Source organism: Sebastes umbrosus, chromosome 19, assembly GCF_015220745.1.
Source record: "Sebastes umbrosus isolate fSebUmb1 chromosome 19, fSebUmb1.pri, whole genome shotgun sequence".
Taxonomy (NCBI): domain Eukaryota; kingdom Metazoa; phylum Chordata; class Actinopteri; order Perciformes; family Sebastidae; genus Sebastes; species Sebastes umbrosus.
This window is the reverse complement of record NC_051287.1, coordinates 15,013,968-15,034,750: the sequence shown is the minus strand read 5'-3', so window position 1 is coordinate 15,034,750 and position 20,783 is coordinate 15,013,968.

Sequence of the window (20,783 nt, the reverse complement as noted above, 5' to 3'; positions counted from 1 at the left end):
CCTCAAGATATGTGAATGAAAATGGGTTCTGTGGGTACCCACAAGTCTCCCCTTTACAGACATGCCAACTTTATGATAATCACATGTAGTTTTGGGTAAGTCATAGTCAAGTCAGCACACTGACACACTGACAGCTGTTGGGCTTGAGTTTGCCATGTTATGATTTGAGCATATTTTGTTATGCTAAATGCAGTACCTGTGAGGGTTTCTGGACAAATATGTGTCGTTCTTTTGTGTTGGTAATTGATTTCCGTTAATATATACACAAGTTTGCATAAAGCAAGCATATTTACCAACTTCCATGTCGATAAGAGTATTAAATACTTGACAAATCTCCTTTTAAGGTACATTTTGAACACATGAAAAATGTGTGATTAATTTGTGATTAATCTTGGACAATCATGTAATTAATCGCATTGAATATTTGAATCTATTTACAGCCCTATTAAATACTTACAATCAATGGAAGGCAGTTGTATGCCTGTATTTCAGAAGGAGAAGAAAGAGATGGTTCATGGTCTGCATCCTAACCCTTAAGCCACGGGTGCCAGTTGCGTGATAACATGCAATCTCTTGATCCCCAAAGCTGAATGCAGAATAATGAGTCAGTAATGACATTTTAATGTTACAGTATGCCCCCATCATGGCTTACCTAAACACAGGGTTATATGAACATATTAGCTGCTTGTCACTGCCTTAAACTCAACACAACGCAATACGCTGCCACATTTATATTCAATCCCGCTACTCTACTTACATACCAGCATGCTTCTCCTTTGCATTTCTTTGACACCTACTTTGGCATCTAAGCATGTTTTTCGAATTGCAAGTCAAATCAGGTGTTGTTTTGTTGCTAAGTGTGGTCTGGGCTACAGTCTGAAATACTGCATGCATGTTACATTGTTTTTAGATATTTCTTTCACACACACGTGATACTACTTTATGAGGACAGATAAAGGATGAACAGACTGATATCTTCAAAATAAGTCAAGAATGTGCAAGATAATGGTAAAAGTGGTGATAAGGAAGGTTTATGGAGCAATTATTTGTGTGTCTGTATATGTGTACACAGCAGAAACGTACACCATCTCTCGCATTCTCTCTCTCTAAAGCTCCTCTCCTTCATGGTTTCGTCAGAGGAAACTTGGAACAACATCTTCTTAGTCATCTCAGAGCGCAGTTCATTTCCTCTTCATGAATGCATATCGCATCATTATGTATGACTTTCCGACTGGTAGGAGATACGAGGAACCAAAACAAAACTACAGCAGCTTCACATGTCTTCCTCCCCCACTGATTTGCCCTCGCCGTGCCGACCGCAGCATTTCGACTTTTAATTAACTCTTCTCTTCTCTACCTTTGTGGCCCATTAGTATTCCAGTGTTGTTGGCTATTTCATATCCATCGCAGACTGTGCAAAGTATGCTTTTTACTTCATACCGATTCAAAATTATCGTGGTACGATGAGCGGATGATGAGCCAGTGTGTCCTACTATTGCTCCACACGGGAGAAAGTGCGTCATGGTGATTTGTTAGACTGCAATTTGAAATTTTAGAAACATGTAGAAACTAGAAGGTCACTTGGAGAGCACAAACCTCAACCAAGGCCGTTTCCAAAAAGTGAAAAATAATGTGTTTATCCAAACGTGATTCGGATCCGCTCCAAAATTGAATGGGGTCTTTCTTGACCAATGCACATTCCACCAAGTTTCATGAAAATCAGGCTTCTAGGTTCTCTGTTATTCTGCTGAGAAACAGACAAACAAACCAACAAACCAAACCGAAAACATAACCTCCTTGGCAGAGGTAATAATGGTCAAGGTTGCAGAGGCAAACATGCACATTTAGACTTACCAGTGACTATTTAACATTTTGAAATGCATGATTTTCTCACATTTTTATTTTGTGGGAAAAAAACAGATCAGTGCCCTATAAAGAAAAACAAAATATTTTTGGGGGATTTAAGTTTGACATGACTGATAAGATGATTTAGAAAGGACAGGCTTTTCAGCACATAGTAAAACATCTTTCTGCCCATCATCATCTCACTGATGTCCAGACAGAAACTGATATGTGGCTCTTGCATCAATGTAAACTTGCCTTTCCGTGGATATTGGCGATCTCCACTTTGGGGAATTTGAGGACTCATCAAGAGTTGTAAATATGTTTGATATTATCAGGCATAAGCTCATATTAGTCCTGGAGCCACTCAGAGTGGTTAAGATTAAGCCTGCAAATCCTTCACACAACCCAACAATCAAGATTTGGCCTGCAATTGTCAAGGTGGTCAAATCTGATCTTAACTGGCTGAATAATCTTCCAGTGTGTGTCTCCAATCTTAGAGTGAATGTCACCTGGAATATAACTTTTCCACATCACCATTTGAAAGCAGACCTTGCAGGCAGCAGACATTACATTTGTGTATGACAGTGCATGCACACTTTGTGCAAACGTGTCTCCTAGTCACGTTGATATTCCACTTTCTTTTATTACTTTTTTTTGCCAGTTACTTTTTGATGTGGAATGTAATTGCTGCCTGTATTATGATCAGTGGTAACGTTTCTTTGAGTGAATGAAGTTTTATGTTTTCGTACCGCACACAAAGATTTGCTCTTTGCAGAGAAAAATAACTTCCAAATCCTCATTTAAATTCATCCTAAAACTACCAACTCTGGTTATTTAGTGCTTTCCTACCTTTAGTGTGACCCTGTGAAAATCAAACCTTACCCTTGGCCAGTGATCTACTTCTTGTTAATTAACTCCTACTAAAGTTACTAAAAATATATTTGCTGAATTCTGAGTTTTATGAAGAGGAATCGAAGACACATTTAAAAAGCAATAATCTTCAAAAAGCCTTAAAATAAATTGCTTAATACCACAGAAAAAAATAACTACAAGTGCTTTCTACAATATGAACCTGCCCCAAATTAATACTCATCGTTTGATATAACTGTTCGTAGCTATACCTACGAAAAGTAACACAGATTTGTTTATAACTCAGATAATCAATTTGTATGTGGCCCACGTAATCGTGATCCAGGACAAGCAACATAGTATAAAGAGTGACAATGTGGATGGCTGGATGGGTCTAAAAATACCTGGACTTTCTCCCAGGAGACTGCTGTTTGTGTCCTGTCCGAAATCATAAGTCAAAGCTGACTTATTTGTCACGTAACGTTCTTGCTAAAGTAACGCCACTTCCGTAGATACTTTAACCAAAACCACAATCTTTTCCTAAACCTAACTAAGTAGTTTAATTGTCTTAACTTAACTAAGTACTGTATTTCAAACATACTTACTTTAACGCAAACCACCATCAAGTAGTTTTTCTGTCTAAACACTGATCGCCTGGTTGCTGGACATTCATAGGAAAACGAACGAAAAATAACAAAGGAGGATGCATTGATTAATAACTCCTTAATAGTACATTTCCAACCCATTCTCATCCCAACTCATTCCTGGCATTTCCAGTGAAGCAAGCAATGTCCAGATAATTCAGAGACAAAGAACTTCGACACTGGCTGTGATGTAAAACACTCAATGGTGCTAAAATGCCAGAATGATACTGAGGGGAAAAATATCACACTTTGATATTGCCAAAATGAAAGAGGCAGAGAATCCGTTTTGTTTGATAAGGCTCTCAAAAATGTTGTTCTCTTTTGATGTAGAGGATCCATTTAGCAATGGATTTCCTCCTCTTTTGTCTGTGAAGGCAAACACATTCTGTCACTTCTCATTCTGTCTCATTTTATGTCCCTGTGAAGCAGTGTCGGCTGTTTTGCACATTGTCTGGTCAATCTTTTCTAACAAGACAATGAATATGAGCTGTATGCATGAGCAGGCATGCTTTTAGCAGTGTTGAGGCAAGTTCACACTTCTCATTGTCTCTAATTATGACAATATTCAACCCTGTGTCCTATAAATGACATTCATGCACAACTAGTTTGATTTTATAAATATTATTTTAAGGAAACATACTTTTGTCTTCCCTACAATATCCACTCCTGTCAAATAAAGCATGATTAAAATGTTTTTGGTGATGTTTATGCATGCAGCTCAGAGCACTTAGTTAAATGTTGAAAAGGTTTAAGCTGAATTGATGTATGATATTAGATTGACGCATTTGGAAATACTATGATAAGTTTACAGTAGCACATAACTAATACGTGACTCATCAAACATCTGGGCTTCATGTTGCTTCATGTTAATAAGTCAAATTCCTGATCTCACATCATTCCAAAATATTCAAAAAATACATAATGCGTCCTGCATTCATGCATTATTCAATGCATTGTTCAATATTTAACAAAAACCATGATCTTTCCCTGACCTTACCAAGTGTTTCATTATGCTCAACCTAACAGATGTGGACACAGGGTGAGAACCCTTTTCTCTGGTCACAAAGTATTCTGCTTTGTATGCCCAACCATCCTCCTCCCTATGTGCAGTGTTAGGATCATACTTTCTGGATTGTAAAAGACACTGGTAGTGAATGTAATCCAGGCAGCAATTACATGCCTTCCAAATGCAAAGCAAAATAGTATAGTAATGTGCAGAAAATACTATATGTCAATTAGGCAGTCAAATATGGTCAATCCAACAATCATCCAAAATAATAATATGAATAATAATTTGTCACATGTTAATCTTAATTGGGGTTGTTCCACCTCTATTCTAACCAATTACATGTGACATTACTTTTGAATTTGAAGAGCAGATAATGAGCTACAGTAGGTTCAGGTGTCATGTGCTCAGTCTGCTCCACCACCAGCATGCGGCTCAATTAGTACACAAACCTGTGACTGTTCCCACAGAGAGCTGCAGGCAAACAGGGAACGACTCACTAAAATTAATGTGTCACCATCAGATTTACACAACACAGCAATTATTCAATTTAAAAAAAAAACAAAGACATGGACGTCAAGCTACTGAAACTTCCAAGGTCATGCTAATGTTTAAGCGCGAAGGTCAAAGTCATGGTTCCATTTTTGGCACACAAGAAACTCCATCTCGTTAAGTTTTATACAACTATCTGCCGGACAACGGCGTAGTAGCGACCTGTCAATCACAAGGTAGCTACAGCCTAAAGCATCCCCTGCTTTATGGTCTATTTGACTCTAAATGGGACCATAATTTACTGATGAACATCATGCTGTATTGAAGAAGACTTGAAACTAGCATTTGAGACCATAAACTCATGTTTACTAGACATACTCAACTAGACCAAAATGTATTGCAGCTCTTCAGACTGTCCAAGGGCGGACTACGCGGCAGACGGTGTAAATATTTAACCGTTGGATGAAATAATTAGGAAAGATGGCGAGTGACATTAAGGTATAGCTAAAGCTGCATTCTGTCATTTTGAGCAAATATGATAAAAAAACGTTATTTTTTACAAAACTGTCATTATATCCTGACAGTAGTGCATGAGACAGATAATCTGTGGAAAAAAATGATTAAATATGAATCAAGATTAACTTATTGTTATGCCTATTTTTTGTCTAAAATCCTGTCAGAAACTTCTTGCAGTGTACTGTTTAGCTGTAAAATGAGAAAGTTTGTGACCCAGCCGTCATGTTTTTAAACAGTCGAGCCAAAACCAAGCACCGCCCACCGGCCAGAGCTTATCATTTTACAGCTAAACAGTGCAATAAAATATATTTCTGAAAACAACTGAGGAGAAAAATAGGCATTACAGTAACAGAATATTGATTAATATTTGATGAAGACTTCCTAATTTGACAATTTGATGAGTTCACGAGTTTCATGAGCAGTGATTGACAGCTACTTAGACACTCCTCGGCTCTGATTGGTTGTTTCCCTTCAGGCGCAGTGAAATCTTGTAAATGCCATTATGAGCACTATAAGGACACAGAGGAACAGGATTTTTTTCCACAGATTATCTGTCTCATGCACTACTGTCATAATATAGTGACAGTTTTAATAAAAAATAAAGTTACAGACTGCAGCTTTAAGAGGAAAGATGCGGGAGCTCACATATATAAGTCAACAGTCTGGCTCTGTGTCCAGATGCCCTCAGACCTTTTGTTAACTGGACTGAGTTGTTTTCTAGGTTTTGGGTTTTGTGTTTGCTGTGTTTTTCCTCCTCTACCGCCTTTCCCTCCTTCGCCCATCTACACACCTCCTCCAAATCAGCCTCGTTAGTCCTTCCTCGCTCCCAGACTTCAATCAGCTCCCTGTCCGTCCTCCTGCCTAATCACATCATTCCCCTCACCTGAGCTTCTCTGCCCATCTCTCCACCTGCACTTTATCCCCTCGTCAGATTTGTTCACGGTTAAGTCCTCAGTTCAGTCTTTGTTGGATCCTTGGTTTTGTTCTGTGATGTTCAGTTTTGCCTGGTCTGCACTCTGCACGGACCGTGAATAAAGATTTGTTTCTTCTAGTTCCTGTTGCCTGCCAACCTTGTCTCCTACAAAATTATGTTCCCATACAACTAAACTGCATTCTCAATTACGTTTCCAGGGAGACATATTTTCTCCCGGATTACGGTTGCAGTTTTAAACACGTAGTTAGCCTTTTAAATTGAAACAAAGCAAAACAAAAGATGCAAAAAAAAACTGGTTCATCATGGTTGGGGTTAAAATGACTATGACTTGCACAATGGCTTAGAGATATTTAGCATTTTATTAAGTTGGAGAAGATCAGGTATACTACTAAGGGGTCAAGTTTTCATTGATTTGGCAACATTTCCTTAGTCGTGTTGATTCCTTAGACTCAGATAACTTTATGGCTGATTTAAGTTTGGTGTATGTATGTGTATATATATAAATGTGGGTATATATTTGACCAGTAGTATTGCAAACGAAACATTGGAAGGACCCCTGATTCGTCTTTGTGTTCACATTTTTCGGCTTAACTCCTGTGCTTGTTTTACAACATAAAACAAAACCGCAATATTTCACAATGCGGTTTTGTTTTATGGGAACGTAATTTTTAGGCAACAGGGCTATGCCTGCAGTCGCCTGCATTTGGGTCCACCAGCTCCTCTCTTCTCTTCAAGAAAACTTATCTAATACAAAAATATTTAATACTTTTTATTTGCCTTAAAATAATACCGGAAACTATTGAATTGAGCGGAAGAGGTAATCTTGATTTACATTTGTGATAAACAATTTTCATTCAACGGTAGCTTGGACCAATTTCAAACACAGCCTGAGACTGCACGCTCTTCAGTAATATCCTGCTTTACACAAATACTTTATAAAAAGATATATTTTTCCTTTTACCACTAAATAGCTCTGCTGGAGTAGCGCTTTATTGGAACCTTTAACAACAAAAAGGAGAGCTTCATGAGCCTCACCTCATATAAACATGTTTTTTCTTCTATTTTCTTCAAGGGCCAAATGAAATGCGGTTTTGATTTAAAATATCTATATAGATATATATGTATTCACTATTTCAAGTGAGTCCACTGTCTCTGATGTCTACACATCAGTTGAATTAAACATTGTTAGTCATAATCCTGATTAGATTTCTGCCTGATTTTAACTACGTCTTATTTCAATCTTTTTCCTTGATATTTAAAACAATCCCGCTCATATCAGACAAAATACTTAATACGTTTTTCCCTGCATAAACCTAATTCCTTTCATTCATATGGCTATTAATTAACTGCTTCTCCAGGGAAGGGATAAAATAAGTAGGTAATACGTAATTTATTTCCAAAATCACAAGTAGCACTGTGCTGGGGTGAATTCAGGTGTTTGCACTTAAAGTCAGGACATCAAATGGAACAGCTTTGAGCAGAAGCCAGTTTGAGGTTACACAGCATGTCTTTCTAGCAACAGGGATTTGATGAGCCAAAACAATAGAGTCTATGTGACTCTTCCTCTGAAAGGAAAAAACAAAAACATATCTCTCTTTTCTGCCCTTCGGGGTAGTTGTCCTATCTTTTTAACATACTCTCTATATCTCTGCCTCTGTATCACAAACACTAAACACCAGGCTGTCTTCAGGCCAAGGAACCTATTTAAGGCTCATGAGATAAAGAGGAAGCCTGTTGGAAAGGGAAAAATCTGTCAGGAACAACAACATAAAGCAAACCCAAGCCAGCCGAGACAACAAAAAAATGTTATGTAACATGGGGTAGGATCTTTAAACCCAGTAAGGCACAGATGTTCAAGACGGAAAATGATCCAAGCAGAACAATCATGATATAAAGTGGTACAATAGATTGCCATGAAATGTTGTACAGGCATTCACAGTCCCCAGAGGATGAAGCCTACTGACTTTGGCGTACCCCTGACTATTAATTTAGCACCACCAGTAGGTAAACGTTTTCACTTATCCAATGAAAAATCTCTCAAAACATCTACTAGATGGATTGGCACAAAATTTTGCACATTCAAAGTTCCCGAACAATAAATCATAATGAGCGCCAACATGAGGTTGAGAGTTGTGGTTTTGGTAAATGTCTCGACAACTATTGGATATATCGCTATTACATTTTGGAACCAACATTCTTGCTTCCCTCTGGGTGAAGTGTAGTAAATTTAGTGATCCCCTACCTTTTCCTCTCGCGAACAATACTTTGCTTTTATAACCAAATACCTGCAAACTAATAACATCCTCATCAACCTAGCAGCGCATTTACTTTCTTTGCAGACTCAGATCATTTGGAGCCAGTAGACAGATTATTTTTCTATTTTTCAGTTCAGTGATTCATAGTGTCCTGTTGTACTGCAGTACAGCCTGGCTCAGTAGTATATCTGTAAAACTTCAAACTAAACTTTATAGCCAAATCAAAATCTGCGCGAAGATCATTGGCCAACCTGTGACACCCTCCTTTCAAGCGGCTCACAACAAGAGCATGCCCATACTTGCCAATAGCATCTTTTCTGATTCCTTACATGTTTTGAAAGGGGAATATCAACTTCTGCCCTCCAAGAGACGATTCAGAGTCTCTACATTTAACCGCATCATGCTGAAGAACGCTTTTGTCCATCAGTCCATCTTGTTGCTAAATAATAATTAATGTGCTGCTAAAGACATGTAAATCCAGAGGACGGATTGTAATGGGTTATGTATGGTTAATTGTGATGTGTTTTGTTCTTTTGTCTAATGGGTCTTACTTGTCTGTCTGTTTATGGTAACAGTATGTCTATTGTATGTGTATTTTTTTCTCAAACTGAGCTGACTATGGATGCAAAATTAATTACAGTGCAAACTGACAATAACGTTGTATCGTATCGTAACCTCAGCTGTATTTTGGGTGTTAATCAGCATGCTAAAAAACACTATAGTGAGATGGTGAACATGGTAAAAAAGACCTTCTTGGCATCATATGTTAGCATTGTCATTGTGAGGACGTTAGCATGTTGACTTTTGCATGTAGCTAGTTAAATAACTTAAGGACAGTCTCACAGAGCCGCTATCATGACTATGAACTCTTAGTCTTGTTTTAACCTTACTGTAACAGTGTATTACGCGGTGTTGTGCCGCCACCACGGAAACAATCAGCAACAAAACTACTTGGTTAGGATTAGAAAAGAAAAGATTATGGTTAGGGTTAAAATAGCTACCTTTATTACGTAACTTCTTATGTAGCCTAATTTAAAAATAACTCAGCAATGACTTTTGGTTTCACACAAGACACAAACACCGATCTCCTGGGTGAAAGTCCCTGACAAACCTGGGAATTTGTGTGTCCAACAACAATCCAACAAACAAAGGATCCTAATTAACTTTCCATTGGTATGGTTTCATGGTACCAGCACGTAATTTCCCGTGCCACTACCACGTGATGTGCTGTTAAGAGGTGATCCTTTCACATACAGAGATCAGGCTGTAAAATTCCAATACTTGGAGACAGACACTTTTTTTAAAAATATTACTGAAACCCCATATATGTCAGTAAATACACAAGAAAGTATGCGAATAAGTAAGTGTATGATATAAATAAATTGGCAACAGCCAAAGCAGTGGTTAAATATGGCTGTTGGATCATGCTGCAGGAGTGGTTTGAAAGGTTTCCAGGAATACCACAACCACAGCTCTCTGCGAAATCTTTACCAGCCACCTTATTGAGCCTTAAAAGGATGAGAATCTGAAACTACAAAGACGGGTTGAATACCACTTAAAAATAATTTGTTTTACTGCCTCTAAACCAAATCACCCTTCAAACAAGTGCAATATTTATACATTGACTCACTCAATCGTGCATTAAATGGTCAAACAGACTCACCACTTCTGAATAACTGAATGACACACTCAGTTATACAGTCAATAGTTCAGTATTTTGGATTGGTTTGCAAGAGAAGTGAATCACTCTGTGTTTCTTTATTGTGAACATTTGTTGCATTTTTACAACAATCATAAAAGGAATATTTTATGTTTTACTCATACAAGCCAGTCTTGCAAAAGTAGAACTTACTGAAGCACAAAATGGAGTGGCCATTAAACTGACTCTAAATTGATTGTACGGCATCGGCTCATGTAACATGCCCTCATCCTCAACAACCATGAGACTCTTTTTTTGTGTGTTTACAGCTCCAACTGCATTGTTTTGAGTATTTCAAACTCTGTGTTGTGTGCATTTTGACTTAACACCAACAAAACAATACTGAGTAGTGCAGACACTTAAAAGAAAAGAGGCACAGAAGGGGATTGACAGCATGCGTACACCTACTGCCATAAGCACTTATCAAACAGAGCAGCAGAATGACACCAGCACAAAGGCTGACACGGCTGAATTAACCTTTTGTTCCAGAGGAGGATGAGGAAGCGGCACATCTTAGAGATGGTGTCTTGACAGCAGCTGATATCGTCAAAACCTTCAACTTCTACCGCTGAACCTTTTCGACCGGATTTGACATGGTGACCCTCAGCATTTACACACACACACACACACACCAGACTGTTATTTAAAACAACAAGTCTATTTCGAGATGGAAGTATGGGAGCATGTTGTGAATCTGATGTACAAACAAGTCTGTAAAGTCGAGCACACGTACTGTTACTTGTCCCAGGGTGTTGAGTCCTTATTAGTTCTAAAGCCTCTTGATTTTGTCCTCCAGCACATCACACTTTAATGTAAGGGCAAAATACTTGGAAAGCTGCACCGATGTAAACAAGTCTTAATTAGCTCAGTATTGAAGCAGTTGTTTGGTTGTTACTCTTCAAGCTTTTTAAGAACCTTCATTTTTATTTGAAAAAAAAATACAGTTTTTAAAAATGTTAGAGGATAACTTGCATGTCCTTGTTTGGCACAATAAGTTGATGAATAAGCCAGCAGTTTCCTACAGTCCATTGCAGTGCCATTTACTAGTCAGTTTCTATTGAATACTTGTGCTGTTTGGAAAGGTTGTCTCTTGTAAAGCTTGAATAATTTTTTTTTTACAGTAGTGACCAAGTCAAGTAAATTTGATATGTACAGCCCTATATCACAGATCACAAATGTGCCTCATGGGGGTTTATAATCTGTACAGGATAGTGTGGTACAAGCATTTTATTTAGATTACAGGCTAATATAAGGATCAGTCCAAATACACAATGCAGAGGAAATGAAGGAGAAAAAAACATTAACTATTGTTCACTATTTGTTAATTCAAAATAAAAGGTTGGCTGCATTATATTGTCCATATACAAAATAATAATAATAATAATAAACAAATAAGTATTAATGTGGATTGCATCTAAAAGTTTACTTCAGATTTGAGCGTTAAAGTTAATTTGGTACTCAGACAAAATAACAAAAAATCACCTCACATACTGAGAACTGATGAGACGGTGATGGAAAGCAGTAAGTGTGTATTTGGCCAGACCAAATAGAGAAGCTGGGATGTGGCTTTAGCGGGTTGGAAGCAATATACCACCGGGATGTCCCGGCCACCTGCTGCTTCAATGTACTATTTAACAGTAGGCCCAAGCAGGGAAACTGCTTGCAAGTCTGGTTCAGGTTTATGAGTGCAGTGCTTTTCTTCAGAGTAGGTGAAACCGAACACAAAACCACAAAACCAAAATGATACCAGGGGGAGCATCAAAACGAGTCCCTTCAATTGACATGTAAGCCATTTTGGTCTCACTTCCCGGCCACACACGAACCGAATCCCCCTCATCCAGTCCAGCCGATGCATGTGAAGTAAGTGTGAGCGTGGGTATATGAGTTGTGAGTTCTCTGCACCTTGCTGGTGCTAATGGAGAGTGTACTTTTTGCTCAGCGCTCTTCTAACTTGACGTGCCAGAGGGTTTGTTACACAGAACCATCTGAGAAGCCGTCATTTGAAACTGTCTGGAAAAGGGCAGGCACTCTCAAAGTAGCTGCCAGTAGCTTTTCACAGGATGCTGATTGGTCTGGACACAAAGGCATTACTTGAAGCCTAACAAGAGATGAATTCTCGCGTGTTCTTGTGATTATCGCGTGAATCCAGCTGCCGTGCAAGTTAAGCACTCTTCTTTCCAAGGCCTTTAACCACATCTCATCTTGCAGTATCTAACTGATCTTGACTTGGTTGTCATTTAATTGTCATCACATTAAGAACAGAGGAGATCTGTGTATTTCACAATGTTTTGATTTTGATTATTTCGTTAGACCTTTGGTTGGTGACTTCAGAGCCATACGTAAAGACCAACCTGGTTGAACTAAATGGCGTATGAAAGACACACTAATTTGCAAGTAATTTATGTGCGATAAGAACGCCGTTCTTACTTTTGCCGTGTCATTTGTACGCCATTTAGTCTGCATTGCCTGCAATGTAAATGCATCCACGTAAAAACGCTACTCTCAGAGCTAGTGACGTAAAATAAAAAGTGAGAAAGGTTGCTTTTGTTGGATGGGAGGGGAGGTGGATGGGTCCAATAAACACAGGACTTTTAACCAGCAGACTAGTGTTGTAGTTCCAAAGTGTTATTTTAAAGTTAAAGTGCATTAGTGACGTTTCTGATGTGTTTTTTAGAGAAGTTTTTAGTTTACGTTCTTAATTTTAAGCCAAACCATGATGTTTTTCCGAAAGCTAACTAAGTGGTTTTTGTGGTCATTACCGTAGTTTTGTTGCGTGGCATAAAAAAATGACACTCAAAAATGCAAAAATGTGTCCTCATGACACGCAGAATGTCTTTGTAATGTCGTGCTATTGTCACGCCTTCCCATGAGATTGGGTTCTAAAGCATGTTATACCAGGTGTCTCTGCTGTTTTATTGAATCAAAGACATTTAAACATTACCCTTATCCCATTTAATTTCTTACAATTGAAGCTAAGTCTGTGCATGTGGTTGTTTCTTCGTATTATTTTCTGCTCTATGCAAGAACACCCAGCCAGGGAGCTGCACTCTGAGCAGACAAGCAGGAGGAAACATCCTCTGATGCTAATCTCTTCACGGGTGGTGGTGTTGCTGCTGCTCCTTGCGTGTTTACTTCTGCTAACAAGCGGGGCAGCCTCTCCCTTTTTCATCTGTCAGTCTCGCGTCAATTTAGGAATTCTCCCTCTGTTCTTCTCTGTCTCTGTTCTGCCTCTCCCTCCCCATTACCGCAAACTACTGAAGCCATTCATTCACTGAAGAAACCAACAGGAGCTCATCATCCAGGCACTGCGGTACGGCTCTGTCCAACTCTCCGAGCATCTGTGAGGCTGTGGTATAACCAATAGGTGAATGTCATAAAGTCAGTAGCACTACTGCTGAAACAATCAGTCAGTTACTTTGGCTTTTCTCCATTCTGTTTGTCCAAGAAAACTAAATTTAAAAATGTCACCTTGGCCTGCTTTTCTTCCCACATTTTTCTGGCATTTCAAATTTGAAAAAAAGTAAATGTGAATAATGAAAACTATCACCACCCTAGTAACAAGGAATTTGCAAAACCCAAACCATAGAAGTCATTATGCCATTCAATTGGTTTAAATCTATTTCATGTCTATAAGGTAATTTCTGTCCCCATTAGCTATTGTAAAAACATCCCAATTCCTTAGTGAGAGTGGTACACACACCATCCAACATCCACAGTACCGCAGTTAAAAGGTAAAAAAGGTAGAGAAGGATGAAAAGGAGAGAAGCAGGAAGAGAGATTAGTTGAGGAACAGAAGGTGAAAGAGACAGAGTGGGGGAAGCAGACAAACGATAAGAGCCTGAGACAGAACAAGATAGAAAGAGTGGGATTCTTCTTTCGCTCATCAGTGAAGGTCAACAGCCTGCAGTCCCCACAGAAAGCGTCACTCGCTGCCGGTTCTCTCTGCACTTGTTTCTCAACATGAGCTTGGCTCAGTCTCTTTCTCTGTTTTTGATGTAGCACAAAGACAGAAAAAAAAAAAAAAAAAACACAGGTGGCTGAAACCAAAGAGCTCTAACTTCTGAAAAGAGAGTGTCGAAAGTGAAGTGAGTTTGTTGAAGTCCCTAGATGGGCATTTGTTAAATGTCAGTGGTACAGCCAAGCCTGTTGGTGTGTGTGGAGACAAAGAGAAAATAGAGAATGCCAGAGCAATCAGCAAACTGTAGAGCAACACTGTCGCTGCTACAATAACAATAAGGCTGCTTCTTCTTTTTGACATGGAATGTGAAACCACGCATGAATAATTTGCCTAAAGACACAGAGAGTTGAAACCGAAAAAAAGAAAGATTTATTCAGATTAAAGAATAGATATGACAAGAAAGTTATTTGAATTCGCAGTGCTGCTCGGCTGGTTCTGCATTTTGGATGTTGCTTCCAAAATAATGAATTGTGTTGCATGCCCCCTGGGCTTTTGTAATTGGAAACTTTTGGGGGGTTGTCAGTGTTCATCAGATGGAATTTGGTTATTTGATTTTTGCCTACAACAAGGAGTTAAAGGATTATTCCAGGTCATTACATCTTGGGTCTTATTTTCGTAGTTTTTGGCTCATGTCTTATCAGTTACAATAACATTGTACTCTCCAAAGTTGTAATTGTTGAGGTGTGGGAGAACAATCACTACAGCAAACCAGTTTAACCAGACTATCTAAACCCCTTTATTTGGGGGTAAATCCATGCATGCACCAGAAATGTCACCCTCCAAAAAATTACAAATCTTCAAACAAAATCCCCAGTGTGAATAGAGTGTTTGGTTTTTTTTTGTTAAATCAACTTTCTTTAATAAATAGAACATTAATTAAGTGATGATGTCTTCTCAGATTCGCCAAGAGAATGCAGATACATAACATGATCTTTATGATCTCTTTTTTATTTATTGTACTATAATAGTGTTAGAGCCAAAATAGTTTTTTTGTTATTGTGGTTAAATAAATGTAATTTATGATTGTTGTTAGATTGCTGCTAGACTCCCTTTGTGTGCGTCAAGCAGGAGAGCATATAGGTTTTTGACCGCAGTAAAAATGTCGTTTTTGGAAAGCTAAATGCCAACAAATATGGATTGAAGCAGGATATTAGATTTTGCTTCTAAGTAGAACATTTTTTAATTTTTTTTACGTTTTAAATACAGACTTTTGTATAAATTACCAGTATGTGTGTTATTATGATTTTAGTTAGACATGAGCAAATCTAATTTTGACAACGTCAGAGCAAACAAATCCTGGTGCACCATTGGAACCATTGGTCTAAGATGTAAAACAGAGCCTGTGTTACTTTGATTTTCTATTTTACTAAACTGCATAAAATGATTCTTAGCCCCTGGATGTGCTATTTAACAGTTACTTTTTTAAGAGTCATTATAATTCATAATTTTGTGTAAAGAATCGATACAACGTCAACTCCCAGCAGCGTAACATAATTGTGATTGGCCTCAGGACAATTTCTTTTTCTCTTGCCCTTGCCCCAAACACAAGCATACAGACGCACGGACACACACAACCACTCTAGGCAATATTGCAAAGCAGACAATAGCTATGCCACCATGGAGAGGCTCACAATCAGAGGCAACAATGACATTGGTATAGATTTAAATCCCTGATCCCACTAACGAAGAGTCACCTGTGGCTAAAACGATGGCTGAAACAATGAAAATAACACTCAAGTTTTAATAAGCCAGAATTATTCTTAATAAAAGAAAACGCTGATTGGCTCTATTGCTTTCTTGTCTCGTTGCAAGTCATGAATGTTCAAACAAAGGCTGGCATTTGCCTGATTATCTAGAAGTTTGCTTTGAGGAGCTGCTTAAACCCAGATCGATCTCCTAGGGTTACTCGTCTCCAGTCCTAATTGCTTTTCTTCACCTCCTTCGTAGAACAGCCCAAAGGTGCTGAGTCGTCTGGCTTTCAAATTCAATTTCTGGCCTTTGCTGTGATTCAGAACAAAAATTCCCTTGCTGATGAATGTTTAAAACCGCCTAATGACATTACTGCATCACAAACTGCTCGGTAATGGAAGTATGAACTGGCAACAACTTGAAGCCAAACCAATTGACCCCATATTATTGCATAAAATAGTGCTATAATTACCTCTTCATTAGTCATTCGTTTTGATCTCTGCTGTAATTACAAGCTGTCTGTTTTCCTAAGATGTGTTTTTGCGGTTTTGGGTCATTTACAGGGCAGCATATCCTGGGATTAGTATTGTGGTAGAGACTTTGTTTGAGAGGCCACAGTTTCTACTGATCATCGGATGGATAAATGTAATAGATATTTGCTAATAACTCCATCTAGACTATTTTAATGGGATATAAAACATTACACATACAACATAATAAGTATGTTTGTTACATAACTTACATACATGGCATTAGTTAAGTGTTAGCGTTGACTTATTTGACATTGTTACATAACTTACTGACTTGGTTTCACACGGGACACGGAAAAGCGGTTTCCTGCGTGAAAATCCATCTTTGATTGACATAAACATTTACCCTGACCGCCCTATGCAGACTTTCTCGCTGATACTACATCCGTTGCTCTGACCGTCTAATACTGACACGGATGGCTTTACATTGGAGTTAATTGAAAGCCTGATGTGTCTCTTACAGATGCTAAAGGTTGCCTCCATGCGTAGGTTATCAGATGCAGAGGGCTTGGATCGTGGATGGGTTGTATAAAGCCTACACCATTCAACCATTGTACAGCTCAGTCACCACAGAAGATAAAAATATAATTCCATCTCTATGACGATTCTAAATCTTCCAAGTTATCTAGGTATCAGTCTTGAGAGAGACCGTCCATATTCTATCTATATTTCAGTGCACTGATTTGGAGTCAGCTTTCACCTGAGATAATAGGCTATCACCTCAATGACTGACAAAAGCATTCACAGATTTTTACAAAAAATGCCCATATGCCAAATTAAATAATGTTAACTGAGTCAGACTTCATGATTTAGCATCATTAATGTGATGAACTTTATGATACTGCTTATTTACTGTTATCTGCGCGTCCGATATGGAAAACACGTGATAAACGTCACTAACGTTACTTGCAAAACAAAGCACTGGTCTCGAACGCGGGTCTCCCACTTACATGCAGTTTTGTGATATTCACGTCTCGTCGACACAAAATATGACAGTGACACGCTTTCTTTCTTTCTTTCCTTCCATTACACGCTTTGCTGTGAGACTGGGCTGGTCTGTGTGAGAGCTGTTGTATCTTAAACAGCTTGGTTGGTTGGTGAAAGACATTGTCATGTTTCTCTTATGCAAAAAAAAAAGACATTTAATTGCATGTACAGTAATCCAATCCAATAGTCCAAGACGAAGCCAGGAACTTTATGTACTGAAAATGAACATGTAAATGAAAATCACTGTTAATATCCCATTTGGTAATAATTATTAAATGTAAAATGCAAGAATACAGTTAAGGCTTATCATGTTAATTCTTAACCAGAATTCCCAAATTTATATTTTTAAAAGGAGTAAACAAAATATATTTGTATGCCTATTTTATGTCCACACGTACCCCAACAATGTTATGTTACTGCTGCAAGAAGACGCTGAACACCACATGCAGTTTACAGTAAACAAGGTCCTCATTTGTGAAACTGACTCAGTTCAGAAAATGCAAATGAGCTATTGATTATGCACCTCTGTCCATCTATGTAAATGGAGAAAACTGCGATAGATAGTTAAAATACAGGGTGTAAATAATGAGCACTATGGAGGGTATGAAAACATGCTGCTCTCATTGGTAAAGACCAGCTGCTGTGGCTCAAGCAGCTCTCAGGAGGTGCCTCCCATACAGCTTAAATGTAATTTACACTGTAGCTGCATTTGTGTGTCTTTTCATGCCATTAAAAATGGCTTAGTGTGTGTGTGTGTGTGTGTGTGTGTGTGTGTGTTTCAGGTGTGCATGTCCCTTAATGGATATGTGTTCCTGCAATTCTCAGGCATTTATAAATGCTTTTCTGGGTCTATGCGACCTGTTTCCTGTAGATCTATTTTGCCTGTGCATGTGCTCATTTTCAAGCATTTCTATGCATGTGTGTGTGCTGCCTGTCATTCAATAATGCTCATATGAACATGTGTTGTATGGTCGCAGCCTGGGAGCCGCTCACTTTACTAATGTGTGTGGGTCGCCCGTGTTCTGGGAGTTCTGTGTGTGGTGTGGTCGCAGACGGAAAGCAGCTCTCTTTTTTTGCGCCCGCGTGTGTCTGAACGCGTCTGTGTGTGGTGTGGTCGAAGGCTGAAAAGAGCCTCGGTTCACATGGGAACAAATGACAGGATCTGGTTTAGTGAGCCTATCTGTAAAAAGATGAAAGAAACCAAACCAGTAAAAAGGTTGAGGCCTTGCCAGACCTCCCACAGAGATGTCGCTGCAGCGTCAGATGGTCAGTTGATGGTCACCGGTTTTAACTCTGCATCTCGTCAACAGTTATGAGCCACCACAGCAATTTGAATGCAACACCACTGCTTCAAAATACGTGATAAAAGAACTCATTACAAACCAAATTTGGGACTGGTACAAAACAATACTGGGGGACTTGTGGAATAAACAAAAAACAACCAAATTACCCTCATTCACCGCTCTTACTGCCAAAATCATAAAATGTCCAACAAACTCAGCAAATAGTATGTTGCTGACTGATTATTTTTGTGGTCAAGATAGGGTCTCGACAATAAAATGGAAAAACTGTGCCACGTATGAAGCTCATCACTTAGTGAGCACAGACACACTGTTTTTCTCTCTTTAGCACTTGTCCTCTCTCTCTCTCTCTCTCTCCCTCTCTCATATGCATACAACAAAGCCACCATGTCATCCAGCTTTAGTAACATCTGGAAAAAAAACAATGAAATACTACAAATTTAGAATTTACTGTCTTTGTCCCAAAAAATAGAGAGAAGACAGATAGTGTTTTGTCTCCAAACATCCCATTTTCTCCTGGGCACATTAAACCACACCTTCAATCTATTGCGTTCCCATACAACAAAACTGCATTGTTAATTATGTTTCGAGGGAAATATATATTTCCCTCGAAACAGGGGGTGGGGCTCTTTGGCCTTTATTCGATAGTGCAGTAAGGACATAGGCATCCGCTCTAACAGGCGAGCTACCGGGTCGCCCAGGTTACGTTTGTTTTTGACTATATATAACTATTGGACGTAGTCACCATGATGTCACCCATTGGTTGTGGACTGTCGTTTTGAAGCTTCGAGTTCAGCATTTTGGCCATTGCTATCTTGTTTTTTTTTCAACCAGAAGTGACAGGAGACGATGGAGCTAAGTACAACTGAATGCTGAATAACACATTTTAGGGGACTAAAATGTTACAATTAAGTTTCAAGAACTGAAAACACACTGTGAAAGGGTTAAAGTTCTCAGACGAAAACAGGAACAACTCCCAGACTGGACAACGTTGTGGTAGCAACCTGTCAATCACACGGTAGCCACGCTCAAAAGCATACCCTGCTTTAGTGTCTATTTGACTCTAAATGGGACTATAATTTACTAAATGATATCATGCTGTCTTGAAGAAGACTTGAAACTAGTGATTGAGACCATAAACTCATGTTTACAATGTTTACTGAGGTAATAAATCAAGTGAGAAGTAGGCTCATTTTCTCATAGACTTCTATACAATCAGACTTATTTTTGCAACCAGAGGAGTCGCCCCCTGCTGGCTATTAGAAAGAATGCAAGTTTAAGGCACTTCTGCATTGGCTTCACTTTTCAGACCCGGAGTTGCCCACTGTGTTTGACGTATCACAAATACTTTTCTAATCATAGAAATCATTTATTGCCTTTTGTTTTCAATTTTCAACATTAACCACGGGTTTAAAACTGTGACCTTAATCTGATAGAAAATATGTTTCCCTCGATTCGTAAGTGAGAATGCAGTTTAGTTGTAATGGAACGCAATTTTGAGAATTCTGCTTACATTTTAATGAATTAAAGCTGAATGAAATATCCTGTTTTTCTAGAAACAATGCCACAATTACTTTGGATTATTCACAGACCCAGATGTCAGCAGTTTCCAACAGTTTTGGAGCATTTACTGCAAAAAGATTAGCAGATGCTCCTTTCCTGACTCACCATTTCCCACCAACTTCCACAAAGGAATTTTAACACAGCAGATCATAAGATACAAGAGGCCAAAACCACTGTATCGATTGAGTAATGGGTTTGGCTGTAAACATAGACACACTCACAATCTAGTTAGGAATGTAACTGAATTGCACACAGATCTTTCAGATTATTGCGAGCAGTACTTGCACTTAAATTGCAATATGGCCCTTTCTATCCTACAAGCGCTATAGCTCCTAGCCTTCTTCATCCCTACATCACCATGGTCCATGAGTATATGTCTTCATATTCCCCAGTCACTCTGCATGCCTGTCATGTCTCACTTCTTACCCCCTCACAGTCACATTTTAGTGTCTTTGCTGGTGGGGTGCAGCCTTGAAATGAAAATCTGAAGGATTTCCACTCCATCAAAGAAAATT